Source organism: Puma concolor, chromosome E2 (genome assembly GCF_028749965.1).
Source record: "Puma concolor isolate L17-30 chromosome E2, mPumCon1.1.hap2, whole genome shotgun sequence".
NCBI classification, from domain to species: Eukaryota; Metazoa; Chordata; class Mammalia; order Carnivora; family Felidae; genus Puma; species Puma concolor.
Genome location: NC_141681.1, coordinates 44239527 through 44262586, shown reverse-complemented (window position 1 = coordinate 44262586; position 23060 = coordinate 44239527). Strand labels below are relative to the sequence as shown.

At 45.7% G+C, this 23060-nt stretch overlaps 1 protein-coding gene and 2 long non-coding RNA genes across 8 annotated transcripts in view; 1 reads left to right on the top strand and 2 right to left on the bottom strand.

The window, feature by feature from the left end:
• The window catches only part of ZNF792 (zinc finger protein 792), a 36424-nt gene extending 33666 nt beyond the window's left edge, over positions 1-2758 (top strand). For 2 of the 6 annotated variants that reach the window (XR_015245133.1, XR_015245136.1), the window contains exon 6: positions 898-1501. The gene's annotated coding sequence lies outside the window, so the exon portion shown is untranslated. Of the gene's footprint in view, positions 1-897; positions 1502-1896; positions 1989-2483 lie in introns of those variants that run through there. The other 4 variants (XR_015245137.1, XR_015245135.1, XR_015245134.1 and 1 more) reach the window with 4 other exon arrangements.
• Positions 2759-3594: 836 nt separating this feature from the next.
• On the bottom strand, positions 3595-10504 carry LOC147573530 (uncharacterized). Its single transcript, XR_015245177.1, has 2 exons — positions 10097-10504; positions 3595-6356 (listed from the first exon to the last, which is right to left on the bottom strand). It is a non-coding gene; the product is annotated as an uncharacterized LOC147573530 (long non-coding RNA).
• Positions 10505-11555: 1051 nt separating this feature from the next.
• Positions 11556-12437, bottom strand: LOC147573529 (uncharacterized). Its single transcript, XR_015245175.1, has 2 exons — positions 12147-12437; positions 11556-11918 (listed from the first exon to the last, which is right to left on the bottom strand). It is a non-coding gene; the product is annotated as an uncharacterized LOC147573529 (long non-coding RNA).
• Positions 12438-23060: the final 10623 nt, after the last annotated feature.

Here is a 23060-nt window from a genome sequence, read left to right as displayed (position 1 = left end):
CAAACTCAACGCTCATGTCTTAATTCATGTTTCAGTAATCATTCCTCCATCTTGAAACGTTTTCTTCATTTGCCTTTGCTGGTACCACTTTCCCGTTTTCTACCTCAAAACATGCTTCTCAGTAGTCTCTCTTGTGGCGTCCTCTGACGGACGTAACTGTGACACTCCTCTACCTGCCCTGGCTCTCTGGGAGACCTCATGCAGCGCCATGGCTTTAAATACCAGCCACAGGAGTGCCGCGTGGCTCAGTCGGTTAAACGCTGGACTTTGCTAAGGTCATGATCTCACGGTTCATGGGTTCGAGCCCCGCGTCGTGCTCTGTGCTGAGGGCTCAGAGCCTGGAGCCTGCTTCGGATTCTGTGTCTCCCTCTCTCTCGGCACCTCCCCGGCTCTATCTCTCTCTCAAAAATAAATAAACATTACAATTTTTTTTTTTATAAATAAGTAAATAAATACCAGCCATAAGCCAATAAAACTCAACTGCTATTGTGAGCCCATCTTCTCAACTTCAGGCTTCATATTCAACAGCCTACTCAGCCTTCTAATCGGATGATTTATGACCATCTCAGACTTAAAATATTCAAAGCACACATATTTCAATTGGCTCTCCATCCTGCCTTTTCCCTCTTTCCCATCTGAGGCAACTGTGTCACCATTCGCCTGCTCAAGCCAAAACGTGCTCATCCTTCTTAACGTCCCTCTTCCTCCACACTCATTTATAACCCACCAGCATGCTGTGAGTTCTATGCTCAAAGTAGCTTCTTGCCACTTTCCACCACCAACACTCGAATCCAAACCACTAGCACCCCCAGTCTGCACTACCGAAGTGGCCTCCCAGCGGCTTTTCCTCTCCTGACCCTTGTCCCCATTCAGGCAACCCTCTCTGCATCTGTGCAGGAAAAAGCAGAAGGGAGTGATGGACGGTATCTGCAGACCCGAGAACCTCAAAACAGCCATTTTCATCCGAAAGATTAGCAGACTAATTGGAGAGGTACAAGCAATCTGGGGCGCTTGGTAAGGTTTGACGTGGTTGGAAGCTGATTTATCAGGGAGGGAGGAAAGAGGGTTGTGATTAGGCAGAGGCAGCTAAAGGGCTTAAGGGGTAGTTGGAAAAGGTTTATCTCCTCATTTGGAGAGTCTGGGTGAAGAGTAGGTGAAAATTCTTTATATAGTTGTGCAACTTCTCTGTAAGCCTGAAGTTATTATTTTAAAATGTTTTGCTTCTTTCTGCTCAAGGTGTTTATAAGGATATCTGCCTGGAGTACCTGAGTGGCTCAGTCGGTTAAGTGTCCAACTTCGGCTCAGGTCACGATCTCATGGTTCGCGAGTTCGGGCCCCACGTCGGGCTCTGTGCTGACAGCTCGGAGCCTGGAGCCTGCTTCAGATTCTGTGTCTCCCTCTCTCTGCCCCTCCCCTGCTCACGCTCTCTCTCTCTCCCTCTCTCTCTTAAAAATAAACATTAAAAAAATTTTTATAAGGATATCTTCCTTACAGTAATTCATTAAGCTGTGTATTTTAATATGGTTTTCTAGTTTTTATCTCACTTAACAAAAGTGTTTTTTTTTAATTTAAAATTGGAAAAATATAAATTAGATCATGCCTTCTAGTCACTTTCAGGAAAGAATCCAAATTCCTGATAATTAACAAAAATATATACAAGACTTGGCCTCTTCCGACATTCTCCCTTTTTTCTTGTTGCTTACCCCCCTCATTAATTCTGTTCTGGTCTGTTTATTGCTCCCGAATCACCCAAAGCTCATTCCCACCTCAAAGCATGTACATTTGCGGTTCACGCTGCCTGGAATGTTCTATATAATCATATAGCCTACGCCCTTCTCGTTCTTGTCTCTGCTCCGTTATCACCACCTCTGAATATACAAATAAATCTAAATGCAGGAGAGGAGCTGAAAGCAGTCAAATTCAAGATGCAGTGGAAATACTGCACTATGAAAGAGAAGAGGCCCGATAAAACGACAAGGAAATAAGAGGTGAATGAGTGTTAAAATTTGCAAAGACAAAGTTTCTTTGGACATTTTGGTGAGATATTCCTCTTTCTCCCAAGTTTCAGGCTTTTCTATGCAGGCCTTGCTTGGGCTCCCTTTGAAGGGACAGTTCCAGGCAACATCTCAGAAAAGTGCCTCCTCCCTGACCCAGTGAGGGCTTCTCTACCCGATGGGATCTTACTCACCTGTGCATGGTCTTCTTTGATCTTCCCTATCATCCAGGGCTCTTTCCATCACTCCGATAAAGTAATCACATGTGGTTTAGAAAGGGAATGTCCAGCTTACAAGGTAAGAATGTCATACAAGGTAGAAAGGAAATAAAATATGAATTAACAAATACTTTGAGCTTAGAACTTGGAATAAACTAGAGGTCAAAATGATATTGATAAGTATTTCTGGGAAGGGCAAGGGGATTCAAGAATCCAGACAGATGGGGAAAAGCTTTTAAGTGAAATCTACTTCTCTCTCTCTCTCTTGCAGCTTGACAGAAAGCATGACCTTGTAATTGAGAACACAGACCATGGAATCAGAGCGCTTGCATTCAAATTCCTGCTTCTGCCTCCTACCAGCTGTGCGACTTTGGGAAACTCACTTAAGCTCACTGTGCTCCAACATGCTTATCTGAAATGGTTACAAAAATAGTACCCATGACACAGGATGGTTGTGAGGATAGAGATCAGTTAATACAAATCAAACACAAAAATGTAGGGTGTAGAATAGTGATTGGTACATAGTAAACAATACACTCACCTGTGTATTGTCTTCTTGTGAGTTATTAACATTATCACTGTTATTTTTCTAAGAGAAAAAACAAAGATTCTTGAGACATCTCTAAGATATTCATTCAATCTTAAATGCAAAGTTCATGAATTATAAATTTTAACTATAAAGTCAGGGTAATTATTTTGTTTTTGTTTTTGAGAGAGAGGAGAGAAGGCTCAAGTGAGCAAGGGCAGAGAAAGTCCCAGAAGGGGCAGAAGGAGAGAGGGCGGGGGAAAGAGGAAGATAGAGAGAGAGAGATAGCAGGGCTTGAGCTCATCCGATGTGGGACTCAAACTCAGAAACTGTGAGATGGTGACCTGAGCCAAAGTCAGATAATGACTGAATTACCCAGGTGCCCCCGGGTAACTGTTTTGTAAGAAAGAAAATGCAGTAACTTCAGTTTTTGTTTGTTTTTGAGAGAAACAGACACACACGGTGTGAGTAGGGGAGGGGGAAAGAGGGAGAGAGAGAGAGAGAGAGAGAATTACAAGTAGACTCCATGCTGCCAGCACAGAGCCCAGGCACGGGGCTTGAACCCACAAAGCCCTGAGATCATGACCTGAGCAGAAACCAAGAGTTGGAGGCTTACCCAACTGAGTCGCCCAGGCGCCCCCCCCCTTTTCTTTTAACGCTTATTTTTGAGAGAGAGAGAGAAAAAAAGCATGAGTGGAGGAGGGGCAGAGAGAGACGGAAAGAAAGAACCCCAAGCAGGCTCCACACTGACAGCAGAGAGCCCAATTTGGGGCTTGAACTTGCAAACTACGAGATCATGACTGAAACAGGGTGCTGTCGAGAAAACAAAAAACAAAACAAACCACCAGACGCCGAATAGAAGCAAGGCAAGATTTTATTCACGGCCGGGCCAAACCTGATCTCCTGAGCTTAAGAAGAAAAGTGCAGAGAACAGCCCCCAAACAAAGGTAGCAGTGAGCTTATATGGATTTTAGCAAGTCAGAGTACGTCATTATTTAGTTAACCAATTATAATTTACAGCATTTCATGGTAGCCAATCATACTGTGACACACAGACATTAGTCTTGATGGGAACCTATCAATTTAAAGTTCTTTGTCCTAACGGATTTTAAAACAACCAATCATAATTAGACACCTAAGATACCGTGGGGCAGTGAGTTCTGACTTTTTACATGTTGGTCTTGACTAGGCTAGATCTTGGTAGAAGGGGTGGGGGGAGCGTTTTGCATCCTAAGTTATCTATTTAGCAAGCAGGAGAAGTTACAGAAGCGAGATAGGGCGGTTAGTAATTTCCAATAACCCTAATAGGGAACTACATAAGCTTTTATCTCAATTATTCATGAAAGGGGAGTTTAAGCCGAACTTATATACAATAAGCTTTCTGATATAAGTTGACCTATTACATTCCCCACTCCTGTTTGTTAATTATTCAAACCTTTGAATAACCTTATTCTGGCATATGAGCTAGTGGGACGTATGGGCTACATAATACCATAAGCTTTATAGATCCTATTTTTCGATTTATGAACTGAAGTAGTAGTTTTATCAAACAGGGTCCTATAGTTACAGCTAGAAAGAGAAAGATAAGGGGTCCCGCAAGGGCACTTAGGAGAGTTGTTAGCCAAGGGGACCAGGAAAATATAGACTCATACCAGTTTTGATTAATTTGTCTTTGTCTTTCTCTTTCCTCTAATCGTTGTCTGACCTGACTCAAGGTCTGCTTGATGATTCCTGAATTATTGACATAAAAACAGCACTGTTCCCCAAGGGCCATGCAAAGCCCTCCTTGTTGTAAAAATAACAGGTCTAAGCCCCTCCGATTCTGAAGTACCACCTCTGCTAAAGAGTTTACAGATTCAGACAGTTTATCAATATTCCTTTCTAATTCTGATATATCCTGATCAATTTGTTTGCTTAGTAATTTGAAGTTCTGATCCCCTGTGATGAAAGCGGCAGTACTTACGCCAATGGATCCTGCAACCCCCAGTCCTACAAAGAGGGGCACTAGGATAGGAGAAATGGGTTCCCTCAGAAATCGAGACTGGGGAATGAAACCTAGGTGTTCTTTTCCTCCTTCACCTGAAAAGTAGAAGACCTGGGGTAGGAGGTGGGCCAGAATGCAGAAATCAGACCTCTTGATTATAAGGTGGAGGTTTAAACAAGGGGTTAAATCCAAGGAGCAAGCGAGCCAAGTCCCAGAGGGCGGTACAAGGAAGTAAAGGGTACCCCCCACATGAGTATTATTTGGCAAGTAGATGGTGCTGTTACAATAAGCCAAATACCTGGACCGTTTTATCTGGTAATTTCCAGCATAGAAACAAGTCCCCATTCCTTCTAGATCTCCTAAGGTGAGACTTGGGTTCTGCCCCCAGGTACAATGACCCTCTATCTGGCCATGGCTCAAATTCCTGATTTGGTCTTCCCTCGTTCCCAAAGGGACCGGAGCACCTATTCCTATGTAGTAGGGGGGCCTAGGATTCAAACATAGCCAACAATCCCAAGTGATGTTAGGGTTGGTGGCATTTAAAAACTTAAAGGTATAGTACAAGGCTTTAAAGGTATCGGCCTCTCTTACTTCAGGTTTGTTCCTAGCGGGGGAAGGAGTCAACATAAGGGCAGCAGTGGTGGGTGAACGGGCCGTAGACTTAGCTGATGACCGGGCTAGAGGCCTGGAGGGGGGCAGTTTTCCAGGGTCAGGGAGAGGGTTAATTACAGGATTGGGCCCAATGGGCGCTCTAGGGGTGACTCTAAATCTCTGAATGGTGAACTCAGTGCCGGGATCAAGACCAGAAACGTATAATCTCAATCCCCATGTTCTCCCCCTATTCCATCGGGGATCTAAACCATTTCTAATGATGACAGTGACTAGGCATTGGCTCTTGGTCATAGATACTGCTCTTATAGACAGTATAAACTGATCCTTTTCAGTAACCCAGTCAGCTATGGTTTCACAACCCCATGAGGCACAGTGAAACTGGCCTCGTCCTTGACAGCCGGGGGGCGTATCAGAGGGACAAGCATAAAACTGTACTCCTTTGAAACTTAGGCAGTCTGGGGTTCTCTGGTAAGGCAAAACTCCGGTAGCACCCTGATATCATGGTTGTTATTTCCACTCAATGGGGAACAGAAGACACAGATTAAAGGTCAAGGCAGGGGAAGCGTAAGAGGTAGAATTTGCTAAAACCTGTCCCGTAGTGGTTTTGCTAACTATCCAACGGTACTGGACAGGGGCGTGGTCAGAAAATGTCCCTCCAGCCAGGGAAATTAAGAACAAAATTACCCAGCAGATTCTTTTACCAGCCGGACCTCCAAAAGATTTTCAGTCCATTTGACAGTCCATTGTAGAGGAACGTGGTCAGGGTGTGCCGCTTTAATTTGAGAGCGATGCATCCTGTGGCTCCGGCCAGCAACTGTCACAGCGGATGGGGTGGACAGGATGATCGGATAGGGCCCAACCCAGCGTGCCTCTAAATTTGGGGAGGTGTGACGTTGCACCCAGATCCAATCTCCAGGTCCGAGTCCTTGGTCTGATGGTTCGACTGTAGAGGGCGGTTCTTTCCGGCTTTCTTTTACTAGGTTATGGATGGCTGGAAGTGTACTTTGTAGAGCCTGCAAGGACTTAAGGAGATGTTGGTTTGAGATTTCCGCCCGTTGTTCATCTCCCAATCTTGGAAGCAAGGGAGGTAGTCTTCCAAATAGGATTTCAAAGGGGGGAATGCCTCTTACGTAAGGTATACAGCGTCCTCGGAGGGCAAAAGGAAGGAGGCCTACCCAGTTTTCGCCAGTTTCTGGAATTAATTTAGTCAAGGTTTCTTTTAGAGTTCTATTCATTCTTTCCACCTGCCCTGAACTCTGGGGGTGGTGGGCACAATGTAATTTCCAATTTATTTGTAAGCTTTTGGCCAACATTTTAGATATCTGGGCTATGAAAGCCGGGCCATTATCTGACCCCAGACCAATAGGGATGCCAAATCGGGGAACCAATTCATTGAGTAATTTCTTAGCCACTATCTGAGTGGACTCTGTTCTAGTGGGGGAAGCCTCTACCCATCCAGAGAAGGTGTCCACTAGTACGAGGAGATAATGATAGCCATAGGGTCCATGTTTCATCTCAATGAAGTCAAGTTCCCATACTTCTCCAGGCATCTGTCCATGTAGTCTCTGTCCTGAAAAATTTAACTTGGGAGATGGGTTAGTCTGAGCACAGGCTTTGCATTGGTCTCCTAGGCTTTTTACGATTTTATTAAGGTCTATTTATTAATAGTCTCTTTGGACTAGTTCAGACAACTTGGTTGCCCCTAGATGCGTGGAGCTGTGGACTTGCGGGAGCCAGGTCTGTCCTCGAGGTGATACCAATGCTGGTCATCTCTTTTTGCCCTCAAGGTTTCTATCAGGCGTAGCTCTTCTTTGGTCTAAAACGGTTCCGAGGGGAGAAAGCGTGGAGGCAGCAGAGGCAAAATTTTAGTCCGGAGAACCTCTCTTTCTGCTGTGGCCTTTGCCGTTGCATCAGCAAAGGTGCTTCCTTTCGCTCGGGGCGAGTCTGCCTTTTGGTGGCTCTTGCAATGTACAGTGGCCACCTTTTTTAGGAAGCCATAAGGCTCCCAGTAGGGCCAGGATTTCTTTTTTATTTTTAATTTCCTTCCCTCCTGACGTTAACGGTCCTCTTTCCTTATATAGGGCTCCATGAACATGGGCGGTGGCGAAGGCCTACCTGCTATCCGTGAAGACGTTCACCGTTTTTCCCTTTGCCCATCTGAGGGCCTGGGCTAGAGCCATCAGCTCTGCTCTTTGGGCAGAAGCGTCGTGCTCAAGGGCTCAGGCCCAGATAACCTGGTCCTGAGTCACTACAGCTGCACCTGCGTATCTGATTCCATCTTTGACAAAACTGCTGCCAGCGAACAGCTCGAAATCCACCTTTGGCAGAGGTTGATCTCTTAAGTCCCTCCTCACTCCCGTCAGAGTACTCCCAGTTTCTAAGCAATCGTGGCGTGGAGCCTCGGAGTGGCTATCAGGCAGCAACGTGGCTGGATTTAAAGCCTCTGTCTTCAGGAAAGCGATGCGTGGAGGGTCCAGTAGCAATACCCGATCCTGGAGGATTCGTGCGTTGATCCATCGGTCTGGTGGGGAGCGCAGCAGGGACGCTACTGCATGAGGTCCTGTGATCTGAAGGTCTTGCCCAAGCGTTAGTTTGGAAGCTTCTTTAACCAGTGACGGCAACAGCTCTGAGGCAACTGGGCCACCCGGTGGCAACAGAGTCCAGCTGCTTGGACAAGTAGGCTACGGGTCGTTTCCAGGGGCCCAAAGTTTGAGTAAGGACCCTTTTCACAATGCCCCGGATCTCATGTACAAATAGTTGGAAGGGTTTGGTAATATCAGGTAAAGCTAGGGCTGGGGCTTGGGTAAGGGTGCTCTTGATTTGCTCAAAAGCCCTATCTTCTTGTTCTCCCCAGACCATCTCAGTTCCTTCACCCCCAGTAGCGGAGTACAGGAGTTTTGCCATTTCAGCGAAACCCGGTATCCAGAGGCGGCAATACCCAGCGGCCCCTAGGAATTCCCTGATCTGCCTTTTAGTTGTGGGTTTAGGAATGTTGAGGATAGCTTGGATTCTTTCCGGCCCCAGCGATCGCTTGCCTTCATGCAGTTGGTAGCCCAAGTATATTACAGAGTCCAAGCAAATTTGCGCCTTTTTTTGCAGAAACTTTATATCCCAGGACATCTAATTCCCTTAGCAGGTCCTCAGTAGCCTTTGTGCAGTTCTCTCAGGAGTCAGCGGCTAGGAGCAAGTCATCTACATATTGTAACAGCGTAACATCTGGGTGGCTCTCCCAGTAGGGGACCAAATCCCTTCGAAGAGCCTCATCAAAAAGACTAGGGGAGTTTTTAAACCCTTGGGGGCAGTCGAGTCCAGGTTAACTGTCCGTTGTAGGTTCCATCTGGGTCTGTCCATTCAAAGGCAAAAATAGGCTGACTGACCTTTGCAATCGGCAAAGCAAAGAATGCATCCTTTAAGTCCAGGACAGAGTAAAGGCGGTAATTCGGAGAGTTCACTCAGGAGAGTGTAGGGGTTGGGGCCTGTAGGATGAATTGTCTCCACCCTTTTGTTAACTTCTCTGAGGTCTTGTACCGGCCTATATTCTGAAGTCCCAGGTTTTGGGACAGGAAGCAAGGGAGTATTCCAGGGGGAATGGCATGGCATTAGGATCCCAGCTTCTCGCAAGCGGTTGATGTGTTTGGCGATTCCCTCCCTCGCTTGCTGGCTGATGGGATGGATATTGCCTCACCCGGATGGGGGTGGCTGTGGCAGCTAGCTGGATCACTAGCGGCGCTTGTTGAATGGCTAGTCCAGGGGGGTTAGTTTCAGCCCAAACTGTAGGAATTGTCTCTTTCCACTTTTCTATTAATGGAGAGGCTTTCCACTCTGGTTTTTCTAAGAGTAGATACTCCTCTGATATAGGGCAGGTAACTAGAATGGCAGGTGGCGGTAGGTTCAAGTCTATAGAATTTCCGGTAAAGGAGATTTGGGCCTTAAGCATGTGCAACAGATCTCTCCCCAGAAGGGAATATGGGCAATCAGGTATGAGCACAAAGGAATGAGCTAGGTCAGTGATTCAGGCACGAGTCCGCGGGTAGCCTTGCGTTCGTCCTGTGGCTCCCCGAATGTATACCTTTTCTTTAATCACAGGTCCTAAGGGTTCTTTAAGAACGGAATACATAGCCCCAGTGTCAACCAGGAATCTGGGTTCTTTCCCTTCTACGTTGAGGGTAACCACAGGCTCCTGGGGATTCAGGGAAAGAGGGGAGCTGTGGTGGCATCGTTGTTCTTGGGCGACCAGGATGGGAGGCTTTTTGTTGGGGCATTTATCTTTCCAATGTCCTTCTTCCTTACAATAAGCACATTGATTTTTTCCCAATGTTGCTCGGGGTCCTTTCTAACGGGGTTGAGGCCTTTCCTGTCCTTTGCTGTTGCCTGGGGTTTTCCCCAGGCTGGTACGAGGACTTTCCCTATTTCCTTCCCCTGCATAATGGCAGGGGTGTCCCTGCTCTGAAAAACTCACTGGGCTATTTCTACCAACTCTGAAATTACCTTCCCTTCGAATCCTTCTAATTTTTGGAGGTTTTTATGGATGTCTAGGGCCAACTGAGAAACGAAAGCCATGTTAATGGTTTTTCGGTTCTCTGTTGCCTCGGGGTCAATAGGAGAATATAAGCGGTAAGCCTGGTAAAGCCTTTCAAGGAAGGCTGCAGGCGACTCATTTGGTCCTTGGACCGTGTCATGAGTTTTTGTCAGATGGGTGGGCTTTTGGGCCGCTGCGCAAAGCCCCTGTTACAATCTGGAGATTGAAGTAGACGCTCCCTACCATTATCCGTGTTAGGGTCCCACTGGGGCGGTGCGGAAGGGAAAACATTCTCAATTCTGCGAAGGTCTGTGGTAGGCATTCCATCCGGGCCAAGGACTGCTCTTGTTGCTTCCCGGAGCACTTGGGCCCTTTCCTCGGAAGTCAGTAAGACCTGCAAGAGTTGGTGACAATCTTCCCAAGTAGGTAAGTGAGTGGTGAAAATGGAGCTCAATAAGTCAATTAGGCCCTGGGGGTTTTCAGAGAAAGGCAGGTTCTGAGTTTTCCAGTTACAGAGGTCCGTGGTGGAGAAAGGAGTGTAGACAAGCTTCGGGTGTGTTGGCTGCCCGTCTGGACCGGGAGCTGGAGCCATTTGCCTAAGAGGAAGGATGGGAACTGGGGCATCAGAAGACTGGTGTTCTCCTCTACAGAGGGCTCCTGATCCTCTACCGAGGGCTCCTGATCTGGTGTGTGGGGGACTAGTCAAAGGGTCACCTGCGGCTTTTGGTTCCTGGGGAGCTAGTGGAGTCTGGGGATAAGGAGGTGGTCTCTAAGGATCAGATAACAAGTCCCTCCCTTGGGTATCTCCTGAAGCACCGGGTAAAGCCTCTTTGAAGGCTGAGTGATGGGAAGCAAGGGTTTGGAGTTTGGAGAACAGGAAGGGGAGTGGGAAAGGGAGATGCCAGATGACAGCTTTTGGCCCTGTTTCTGGCACTCTCTCAGCCAGAACAGTGGGTCTTCTAAGAGGTCGACCCAAGTCACAACATATGGCTCCTGGTGGGGATGAACATCATGACAAATCCTACGGACAGCATAAGCAAGGTTAAGATTCTAGGAGCCCTCTGGGGGCCAGTCAACCCCAGAGAATGTCAGCCAGTCCAGTTGGCAATATGTCCGCAGCCAGGATGGCTTTAGGTTACAGCCATAGTTCCTTCCTCTTTTTTTGAAACCAGAGAAGTTATTTAGCATGCATTTAAGGGGGAGCAAGGCTCGGACAAAGACTGACCCATGACGGAGGTTAAAGAGTGGGTCACACCAGAGATAATGATAGGTTAACAGGAAACGTTTAACAGGGCACACAGAGCACTGAACGTAGAACAAATGGTTGGGGTGATCAAGCCCAACCCAGACGATCCGAAGACCCGGATGGTCCGGAGACCCAGACGGTGCTGGGGGCGTCTCCACCAGACACCAGCTAGGGGGAAGTTAAGCCGCGTCCAGCCTTCCCTCCTAGAATCAGATCTGGCCAGTAACAGAAAACAGGCGCCACCCCGCATACCTTACTTTTAAGCCAGGTCTGAGAACAGAAGGCCGGGGCCGAGGAACGTCTCTCAGAGCTCTCCCCTAGCTGTTCCGCTTCAGCCTCCGAATCTTGGGTGGTCATAGAATCTCGGTGGAACCTCCAAATGAAACAGGGTGCTGTCGAGAGACAAAAAAAAAAACAACCAAAAACCAAAAAACAACACCACCACCAGACGCTGAATAGAAGCAACACAAGATTTTATTCACAGCCAGGCCAAATCTCATCTCCTGATCTTAAGGAGAAAAGTGCAGAGAATGGCCCCCGAACAAAGGTAGCAGCGAGCTTATATGGATTTTAGCAAGTCAGAGTATGTCATTATTTAGTTAACCAATTACAATTTACAGCATTTCATCAGACTAACACACAGACGTTAGTCTTGGTGGGAACCTATCAATTTAAAGTTCTTTGTCCTAATGGATTTTAAAATGACCAATGATAGTTAGACACCTAAGATACCGTGGAGCAGTGAGTTCGTGACTTTTTACATGTTGGTCTTGACTAGGCTAGATCTTGGTAGAAGGGGTGGGGGGAGCGTTTTGCAACCTAATTTATCTATTTTTTTTTCAACGTTTTTTATTTTTGGGACAGAGAGAGACAGAGCATGAACGGGGGAGGGGCAGAGAGAGAGGGAGACACAGAATCAGAAACAGGCTCCAGGCTCTGAGCCATCAGCCCAGAGCCTGACGCGGGGCTCGAACTCACGGAGTGCGAGATCGTGACCTGGCTGAAGTCGGATGCTTAACCGACTGCGCCACCCAGGCGCCCCGCAACCTAATTTATCTATTTAGCAAGCAGGCGAAGTTACAGAAGCGAGATAGGGCAGTTAGTAATTTCCGATAACCCTAATAGGGAACTACATAAGCTTTTATCTCAATTATTCATGAAAGGTGAGTTTAAGCCGAACTTATATACAATAAGCTTTCTGATAGCTTATAAGTTGACCTATTACAACGACCTGAGCGGAAGTCAGATGCTCAGCTGACTGAGCCACCCAGGCGTCCAGTAACTTCAGTTTTAAATTTATTTGTTTATCCAACCGACCACTGTGTCAGTTGCACAGGCTCTGCAGATCGGACAAACCAGGACCCTCTGTCCAGCTGTTCTGCTGGCAGGTGGCTCAGATATTAATGGAGCACTTATAGCAATTTTGAGCATAAACATAATAGGAAATTTGGCCTTTGTCAATGTTTATGCAATAAACACCCCCGGTTCTAATCCTGCCATTTCATCCTTTCCAGCCCAACAAGGCTCAAACCATTTCTTTGGGAACAGAGAGAAGAAAGTACATTCACTTCTTAAGATAGCCCTAAAAGGTACAAGGGAGAAAGTGTTGGAGGGAGAAGACTCTTAATTTACTTGAAAGAGGAAAACTTACCCAGTGAGACCAAGTTACTACAGTTCTCCAACATCACATCTCTGTATAAGTCCCTCTGAGCAGAATTCAGACTCTCCCACTTCTGCTGAGAGAAGGCTACGGCCACATCCCTGAATGTCACTGATCCCTGAAATGGCAAACCCACATATTTCTAGTGCAGTTAAAAAAAAAAAAAAAAAAAAAACTTTTTTATTTTTTTTTCAGCGTTTATTTATTTTTGGTACAGAGAGAGACAGAGCATGAACGGGGGAGGGGCAGAGAGAGAGGGAGACACAGAATCGGAAACAGGCTCCAGGCTCTGAGCCATCAGCCCAGAGCCTGACGCGGGGCTCGAACTCACGGACCGCGAGATCGTGACCTGGCTGAAGTCGGACGCCTAACCGACTGCGCCACCCAGGCGCCCCAAAAAAAAGTTTTTAAGATGAAAGAAGAGGAAATAAAAAGTTTCAATGTGGCAAGGGAGCAATCAGAACAATCAAGTAGGTTCAAAGCTTATGACCTAAAAAGTATTATGAATCAGAATATCTGCATGCTCTGGAAGAACCCTGTTGCTAGGGACAAAATTTTCTGTATGTTGTAGGATACCACGGGACTTCAGACCTGTTGAGAAACTGACAAAATAAGCCAAGTTTCTCTGTTAAAGTAAATAACAGACACAAAGACACTGCCTGCTCAGTACCCAACCCAAAAAATTCTCAAGAAATATTAATCTCTGCACTATTTTCCCTTTAAGAGAAGTTTTTTTTTTTCCCAAGCATAAAATCTTTATTTTAGAAAATAGGTATTATACAAATTTGCTAATTTCTGAAACTTCAAGATTATTATGTCAGATTACATCATCAACATTTTCCTTTATTAATAGAAACATTTTCATGATGAAATAAAAGTACCTTTCATGAATATATATCAGAGTTAGGCATTATTTTATATTTTTATAACACTGGACCAAATGTCTCAGATTTCCCCAATGCTGGTAATCTATGTTAAGCTACTGTTTATGATAATATGCTCATAGTGTCATTTAACACTCATCACTCAACACTTCTGCTGTTCCTCAGTTAGTGGACTACGATGAAGGTGATTCAAATCAAACGAACGCCACCCGAGTCTAGCAGGTCCCCCGCCACCACAAAACTGACCTAGTACACGCTCTCGGGCATCGCCTGGCAGGAACGGTATCAATGTTTCCAAGTCATAGTTATGTCCCCACTGTGTCCCTAAAAGCCTCACAGAGGATGCGATCTCATCATATTAAGAGACCAATTGGTACAAAATTGGTAGGTCTGTGGAGATTTTTTAACCTTCTGACGTATGGCCAAATGAGGCCAGTATCTCAAACTCACCAAACCACTGACTGACACAAAGGAGCTCCAATAATTCACGAGGCTTCACATCTTCACTGCTCCATCACAGTCCTTTAGCAAAGACTCATCACGTAGGGCCTGTTCCGTAATTTGCTCGATGAATTAATGAACACCAGTCAGAAAAGGCGACCTTGTAAGGAGGAAGCAATCGTTTGGCACTGTTTCAAACAGAAGGAACCAAGCAGGTAATTAGATAGTGCCCGCTTAGGAAGAACGCCTCAGGTTAATTAATGAAAATATCTACGTAGTCTAGGGGCGCCTGGGTGGCTCAGTCGGTTAAGCGTCAGACTTCGGCTCAGGTCATGATCTCAAGGTTCAGGAGTTGGAGCCCCGCGTCGGGATCTGTGCTGACAGCTCAGAGCCAGGAGCCTGCTTCGGATTCTGTCCCTGCCTCTGCCTCTCTCAAAAATAAACATCAAAAAATTTTTTAAAAAGAAAAGAAAATATCTACGTAGTGTAAAAATCCCAGTATTTCAAGGAGTAACAACTTAAACGGCTATGCTTTTAGAAATGTAAGAACCGATCAGTCTTCCTGGGGATTCCTCTAGTAGAGAAGTTCAAATTCTAGAAAACCCAGAGCTGAGAGAAGAAAAAGAGGTTTTAGGGTTCCCAATAGCTTCAGCCAGTAAGCCTTCTTGTCCCTCCATTTCAGCTTCCACGTTATGCTACAACCACCCTCACATAAAATTTTGGAAACAGAGGGATTCTGGATAAAGTCGAACCCCAGTGAACCGAGCGGCACACAGCTGGATGCCGAGCCAACAGCACTTCTTCAAGAACACAGAGTTAGACCTTCAGCAGGACGCTTTCTGGCTAGGCCTTCATTCTGGGGACGCTGATCTGGAGCGAATATCCGGCTACGCAGTTCTGCTTTGAACAGATTCTCCTCCTGACACTCCTACATTCTTTTTTTTTTTTTTGGTTGGAATTTTTTTTTGTAATTGAAGTGTGGTCGACATGTAATGTCAGTTTCACATAAACAGCACGGTGACTTGACACTTATACACATTATGAAACAATCACCCCAATAAGTCTGGTTATCACCTGCCACCAAAGTTATTAGAATATTATTGCGTATATTTCCTATGCTGTACTTCACATCTCTGTGACTTGACTGGAGGTTTGTACCTTTTGATGTCTGTCACCAATCCTCCCCTCACCCCACCCCCTGCCAGTCAATCACTTGTTTGTTCTGTTATTTTTGAGTCTTTCTGTTTTGTTTGCTTGTTGTCTTGTTTTTATATTCAACATACAAGTGAAATCACATGGTATTTGTTTTTCTCTGACTTATTTTACTTAGCATAATCATCTCTAGGTCCATCCATGTTATCACAAACGGCAAGATTTTATTTTTTTTTATGAATGAATACTATTCCATTGTATATATACACTTCAATTTCTTTATCCATTCATCTATTGATGGATGCTTGAGTTGCTCCCATATCTCAGCTATTTTTCTTGGGCCGCCTGGGTGGCTCAGTCGGTTAAGCCTCCGACTTCGGATTTCGGCACATCTCCTGGTTCATGAGTTCCAGCCACCGCATGGGGCTCTGTGCTGACAGTGCAGAGCCTGGAGCCTGCTTCGAGTTCTGTGTCTCCCTCTCTCTCTCTCTCTGCCCCTCTCCTGCTCACGCTGTGTCTCTCTCTCTCTCTCAAAAATATTAAAAAAATTAAAAAATAAAATAAAATAATTAAATTCCCATCTCCAGATCAGCTCCGGGCTTTCCGGCGGCTCCTGCTGGGAAGCTTCATTCAGGGGCTCCCTAACCGACCTCCCTCTGGGGGCCTCCAGTCTAGGACAGACCACATGGCTGCGAGGGGAGAGGGGCCGCAGGAACCTGGAACACCGGTCACAATGATACCCCTCCTAGCCTTGGCGGGCGCACACCCCTGGGCCAAACCACACAGTCCCCCTCCCGCCCCCAGCTGTTCCGGCTCACGCACGCCGGGGATGCGGGCAGCCTCGGCCCGACCCCTCGCCGCTCCCCGCACGCCCCACACTCACTGTTTCCCTTCACTGAGGTCCACGTTGCCCTGTGGGCGGGTCTGACTCTGCAGAACTCTCTCCACGAGGCCGGGTGTTGGTTTTCTGCCGCGCCAACAATCACGAAACAGTGGGGGGGGGGGGGTAAGGCTGAAGTCCAGGTTGCCCCCGCGGCCTTCGGGAAGTGTAATCCCAGGCTTCTTTGGCCTGAGCGCAGTAGCCTGCGGGAAACGTGGTCTGGCGCGCTAAAATCGTAAAACCTACACGTTCCCGCCGCCCACAAGGACCACCCAACCCGGCTCGCGGGAGCCTGGGGAGTTCCCATCGGTCCTCGGATGGCGCAGGCGCAGGCTCCCGCTGAGCTGACGACCCGACCTTTTATGGGGCTGGGCGAGTTTGATGGGCTGCGGTCGCGGCGCAAAGGACGCGAATAAGTACCTGACCCCACCTGGGAAGGCAGAGTTGCGGATTCAGGTGTTCGCTATCGGCGGACGCTTGAGGCCCGAAGCAGAGAGCCAAGCCAGGGCACTGCCATACCAGACCTCCCAAAACCATAATAATGTATTCTAAAAATTTTTTTTCCCAACGTTTATTTATTTTTGGGACAGAGAGAGACAGAGCATGAACAGGGGAGGGGCAGAGAGAGAGGGAGACACAGAATCGGAAACAGGCTCCAGGCTCTGAGCCATCAGCCCAGAGCCCGACGCGGGGCTCGAACTCACGGACCGCGAGGTCGTGACCTGGCTGAAGTCGGACGCTTAACCGACTGCGCCACCCAGGCGCCCCCATAATAATGTATTCTAAATTATGTTTTTAGTTTAACATAAAAATATGAAAAATAGGTGTTTGAAATTATCTTTCTGTATTGTTTACTTTTCTATTGCAGAAATGTTATTAAATAGAACATCAATAGAACTACTGGTGGCAATTAATAAGGGTAAGACAAACACGTGTGAGGGGCACCTGGGTAGCTCAGTCGGTTAAGCATCCGACCTCTTAAGGCATCCCACTTGGGCTCAGGTCATGATCTCGCGGTTCGTGGGTTCGAGCCCCATGTCGGGCTCTGTGCTGACAGCTCAGAGACTGGAGCCTGCTTTGCATTCTGTGTCTCCCTCTCTCTGCCCCTCCCGCACTCTCTCTCTCAAAAATAAATAAACATTAAAAAATTAAAAAAAAAAGACAAACACGTGTGAGAAAAATGTTTCCATCCTCTGATACAGCAACTTCTTACTAGATATTTAAACTTTGTATGCTATATTATTGTGTATTTTTGTATTATGTATTCTTAAGATACATAAATGTAAGAACTTTAAAATGGAAAATGTAAATACAATAGGATTAATTAAACACATATCTTTAAAAGAAATGTTTCTGTACCATTATACATTAGGATATCTTTACTTTTTTCTCTTTTCCAATAATACTTGTCTGAATCTGTAGCCTTTATGGCATTCTTTTCTTTAATGTAGTGGTAAATCTGCATACAATCAAACAAAATTCGCTTTGACTTGTAGATCTGGTCTTAGTAAGCCTATATTACACTCATTTTTGGTGTTAGCTCAGTGTTATATCAAGCTAAATATCCTTTCAACAGTGTTTGCATATGGGATACTTAGGATTTTACTTTTGAACAACAGTACATTTTTAGCCTTGTAGGAATTGGTTTCCAGCTGCAAATTAGTGGAACAATTAAAGGGTCTTATAATATTTTTAGTCTCAAAATAACTCTCCCAAAATGTTTACTAATTAGACTACAGTTGTTTAAACATGTGATACTCCTCTCTTCCAGGTGGCAAAGCCTAATTTGTCTCCCATGGGGATTGGGCATAGTGACTGGAATGTAACAAACAATATGAAAAGGGAAGAACATTAACTTACAGTGGAGAAGTCTGGCAGGTACTGCCTTAACTAAGTGATCAAGGTTTGTATCACTGGACATAAATCATGTTTATATTACGCATTCCTTGCTATAATGAGGTGAAGACACTTGCCCTGTGTAGCGTTCTTCCCCAAAATATATAACATCAAATAATAATGAGAAAACATTGGACAAACCCAAATTGACTATTACTCTATTTTTTCTGTTTATTTTATTTATTTTGAGAGAGAGAGAGAGTATGTGTGTGTGTGAGCAGGGGAGGGCCAGAGAGAGAGGGAGAGAGAATCCCAAGCAGGCTCTGTGCTGTCAGCCCAGAGCCTGATGTGGGGCTTGATCCCACAAACTGTGAGATCATGAGCCGAAAACCACGAATTGGATGTTTAACTGACTGAGCCACACAGATGCCCGAGTATTATTCTAATATATATATATAGCCTCTATATAGCCCCCTTCTCTCTCTCTAATATATATTATTATACATATCCATATAATACATACAATATATATGTGTATGTAGATAGATAGATACAGATTACTATTCCTCAAAAGTATACAGGTCATGAAAGACAATCCTGGAACAGAAAAGGATATTAGTGGAAAAACTGGAGAAAACCAAATAAGGTCTGCAATGTATTAAATAGCATTAAGCCAATATTAATTTCCTGCTTGGATAAATGTACATGGTTATAGAAGATGTTGACAATGGGAGATACTGGGTGACAGGCATAGGGAACATTCTGTATTATCACTAAAACTATTCTGAAAATAGATGTTTCAAATTAAAAAGGTTTTATTTATTAAATTTTTTTTAATGTTTATTACTTATTTTTGAGAGTGAGACAACGTGTGAGCAGGGGAGGGGCAGAGAGAGAGGGAGACACAGAATCCGAGGCAGGTTTCAGGCTCTGAGCTGTCAGCACAGAACCTGATACAGGGCTCGAACTCATGAACCGTGAGATCATGACCTGAGCTGAAGTCAGACTTAACCAATGGAGCCACCCGGGTGCCACTAAAATAAAAAGTTTTTAAAACTTCAAAGAAATCTTTAAAAAAAAAATTTTTTTTTAACCTTTATTGATTTTTGAGACAGAGAGAGCATGAACAGGGGAGGTTCAGGGAGAGAGGGAGACAGAATCTGAGACAGGCTCCAGGCTCCCAGCTGTCAGCACAGAGCCCGACGTGGGGGTCAAACTCACGGACTGTGAGATCATGACCTGAGCCGAAGTCGGACGCTCAACCGACTGAGCCACCCAGGCGCCCCAAAACTTCAAAGAAATCTTAAATTGTTGTACATTATCGCATTAACAAAATTATCAGAATTTTTATTTGTAAAAAAGTTATTAGCTTGAAGTAATAGTAGATGCAAATATAAAACCATAAATATTGAGTAGAAATTCTGCATTTCTAAATTGGTTCAAAAATATCAGCATAAACTTGAAGCATAATCTTTAAAAAATAGGTATATTAGCCCTTTCCACTGATAAGTTCTAAGTACAACCCAGTAGTTATAAGTCCCCCCTCAGAATGTGGAGGGAAATATTTATTGATTTATATGATATTATTTATTAAAATTTACAGTTATTACCATTACATTACCATATTATAATCAAACATTTTACACAATAGCCTTTTTTTTTTTAATTTTTTTTTCAACGTTTTTTATTTTATTTTTGGGACAGAGAGAGACAGAGCATGAACGGGGGAGGGGCAGAGAGAGAGGGAGACACAGAATCGGAAACAGGCTCCAGGCTCTGAGCCATCAGCCCAGAGCCCGACGCGGGGCTCGAACTCACGGACCGCGAGATTGTGACCTGGCTGAAGTCGGACGCTTAACTGACTGCGCCACCCAGGCGCCCCACAATAGCCATTTTTATAGTAATCCAGAATTTGGAGCTTATTCCAAAGCATTGGTGATTAGATTAATTTAAAGGACTGTCTCTTTTGGGGCTCCTGGGTGGTTCAGTTGGTTAAGCTACTGGCTCTCCATTTCGGCTCAGGTCATGATCTGAGTTCGTGGGTTCGTGGGTTTTAGCCCCACATCAGGCTCTGTGCTGACAGTGCAGAGCCTGCTTGCGATTCTCTCTCTCCCTCCCTCTCTACCCCTCCCCTGCTCTCTCACTCACTCTCTTTCAAAATAAATAAACTTAAAAAAAAATAAAGAACTCTTTTTTTTGAAAGCCATATCAAAGTTGCTCCTGGTATGTTAAATGCCTTATGTAATTTAACTAAAATGTAAGGATGACATCAATGTTTTTAGTAGAAAACAATAGACTTTTTATAAACAAACAAACAAACAAACAAACAAAAAACTCAAGTAGTTGGAACCGAAAAATTGGGGCATGGAGACACAGAGCTGACTAGCAATGATCTTCGGCCTTCTGTGGACACCAATCTTATACATCTCATAGAGGGGTACAAGATGAATTACCACGAGAAGGTCAAGTAGAGATTTAAGGGAGATTTCACTGAGAAGTAATAAATGAATAAAAGCCAATATTCTTTTTTTTAATTGAAAAGCGCTTCTTAAAGAATATATACCAGTTAATGGCACTGTTTACTCTTTGGATTCTTGAAATAGAAGAGAGGAACAGGGAACTTAAAGAATATTCACATTAACTTTGTAAACATATGGATTTGTTAAAAATGTTTGTGAATACACTTTTTATAACAGCAATTAATATTAGAATGAAAATTTCAAAATAATAGAGAAGAAGCAAAGTAAGCCAAAAGACAGAGAGAAAGAAGCAGAAATCATTCTGAAGATGAGTAGGTAAATAACAAACAGGAAGTCATCTGACTTGGAGAACTCACACAGCTCACGTAAATCAGAGACAACTTTGCAGAAGCCTGTGATTCCAGAACCAGCTGTTTTTACTGATTGCTCCTGCCCTGTGGGAACTGGAGATATTCGAGGACAAATAAAGACCCATTGCATTCATTCCCCTGATCACAGGACTTTTCTCGGAGACTGTTAGAGCCTACATGTGTACATTTTGCTCCCTGTAGTGGCGATCAGGAAATATCAATCAATACTTATCAGGACAAGAGTTTTATTTATGAGAACAAACTGTCAGACTAATGTGTTCAGGCGTAAGGGGTGAGTACATTAGCAATTTGTATTTTGCAGAGGGGAATGTGAGTTCCTTGGTGGGAAGAAATGCAGTCAATTAGAAGGATAATTCTGGGGGCGCCTGGGTGGCGCAGTCGGTTAAGCGTCCGACTTCAGCCAGGTCACGATCTCGCGGTCCGGGAGTTCGAGCCCCGCGTCGGGCTCTGGGCTGACAGCTCAGAGCCTGGAGCCTGTTTCGGATTCTGTGTCTCCCTCTCTCTCTGCCCCTCCCCCGTTCATGCTCTGTCTCTCTCTGTCCCAAAATTAAAATGTTGAAAAAAAAAAATAAAAAAAAAAAAGTTTAAAAAATAAAAAAAAAAAAATTAGGATAATTCTTAGATCAAAGAAATTTTAAAATCACGAACATTTTTGGGAAACAATTGTTAGTCTCATTTAACCATGACAGTCCCAATGGGGGGGAGCCTCCCCCCACATACATACAAACTTATGTACATATCAGAAAATGTCCCTCAGACACCAAGTAACCGTTACTCCAGAATGAATGGTCATCATCTTACTGTTCTTCACTAGTGTTTAAAGAGTTCAGCATGAGCACAGTGATGTTATAAGTGTTTGATTAGTCAGGGGTAAGATGCAGATTTTGGACAAAGCTATGTCAGGGAGGAAGGATGCCTAGAAGCCCGAAAGCAGGTAGAAAAGCCCACAGCGTGTCTCAGAAAGCTCTCTGGTCTCTTTCTTTCTCTAACCCAGGAAAGCAGAACTTTTTGTCTATCTCATGGTGTTTTGTTTTTTTTTTTAATGGCGTTTTCTGAAATATATTCTATTTCATCTAAGTTCATATATTTGTCTGAAAAGAACAGCCACTTATCAAATTGTGTTTCCTGCTAGGACAGTGGCTGCAGTTGTGGTTCATCTATACTTTCAGAGAATTAAGATGGTCTCTGAAACACATTTGAAAAGAGCCATTCCCAGCAGATCATTAATGTTGACTCATGAAGTTATCTAGAAAGACAGACAAGAATAGCTTGTCTATTATAATGTCTATAGCATTATTATCCTTATTAATAATGGAGGGGCGCAGGGTCGGCGCTGTGATCCCAGCCAGCCCGGGGAAGCGCTGGTGGCCGGTGCGGCGTGGGGGCAGAAGGCGGGGGCGGGGTCAGCCTTAGGAAGGAGGTGGCAACGAAGAGCAGGTGCGCGCTGCGGAATCTTCGGAGCGCGGGGAGACGCAGGCGACGGGGTCTCCTCGCTCCCGCCCCTCCACCACCAAGGCCGCGCTGCCCGGCGAACGTTGGGCTCCATCACCGCAACGGATGACAGAGAAAGGGTGCGCGAGCCAAGGGCGCGAAGAACTAGCGGCTAAGGGCAAAGGGCGGGGTCCAACGGCCAGAGCCCGGCTGACTCGCTTGGGCTTCGAGCCTTCCGTCACCTAGCTCCAGACGTTGGGCACCAAAAGGGCCCCTCCAGGTGGGAGCTGTTCAGGAGGCTCTCGGGGCATCCGGCAGCCAGGCCTGTGAGCCCGCCAGCCCTTCCTCCTGGGGTCCCTGGAGGCAGAAGGGCCTCAAAGCCCAAGGCGGGAGCACGCCTGATCCTCCCACGGCGGTTGCGGCTTACAGGCAGGGTTAGGGCGGTGCGGTCTCGCTGGGTGACCCACTGCGCAGTTGTGGGGGGGGGGGGGGTGCAGCGGGCCAGTGCTAAGTGGGGGAGGACAGACCCGAGCAGCCGCGGCGCAAGAACAGCCGTGGAGCACACGCTTTCCCTCCCTCACCCCATACAGGTAGTTCAGACTCCCGACACCGCGGCCTCCAGGAAGGAACTGGTCTGGCGCCTCGCCGCGTCCTGCAGCCGGAGAAAGTACGAGCCGACAGCATCCCCGTCCGGCAGTGAGGTTTTCTGAGGCGGAAACAAGATGCCCCCGCCAGCCCGGATGCTGCTTTCCACATCTCTTCCTAGCAGGCAGGTCCTCTTCACGGCCTTTTTGTCAATTTGGTAAAACAGCACTTTCCCCAGGTT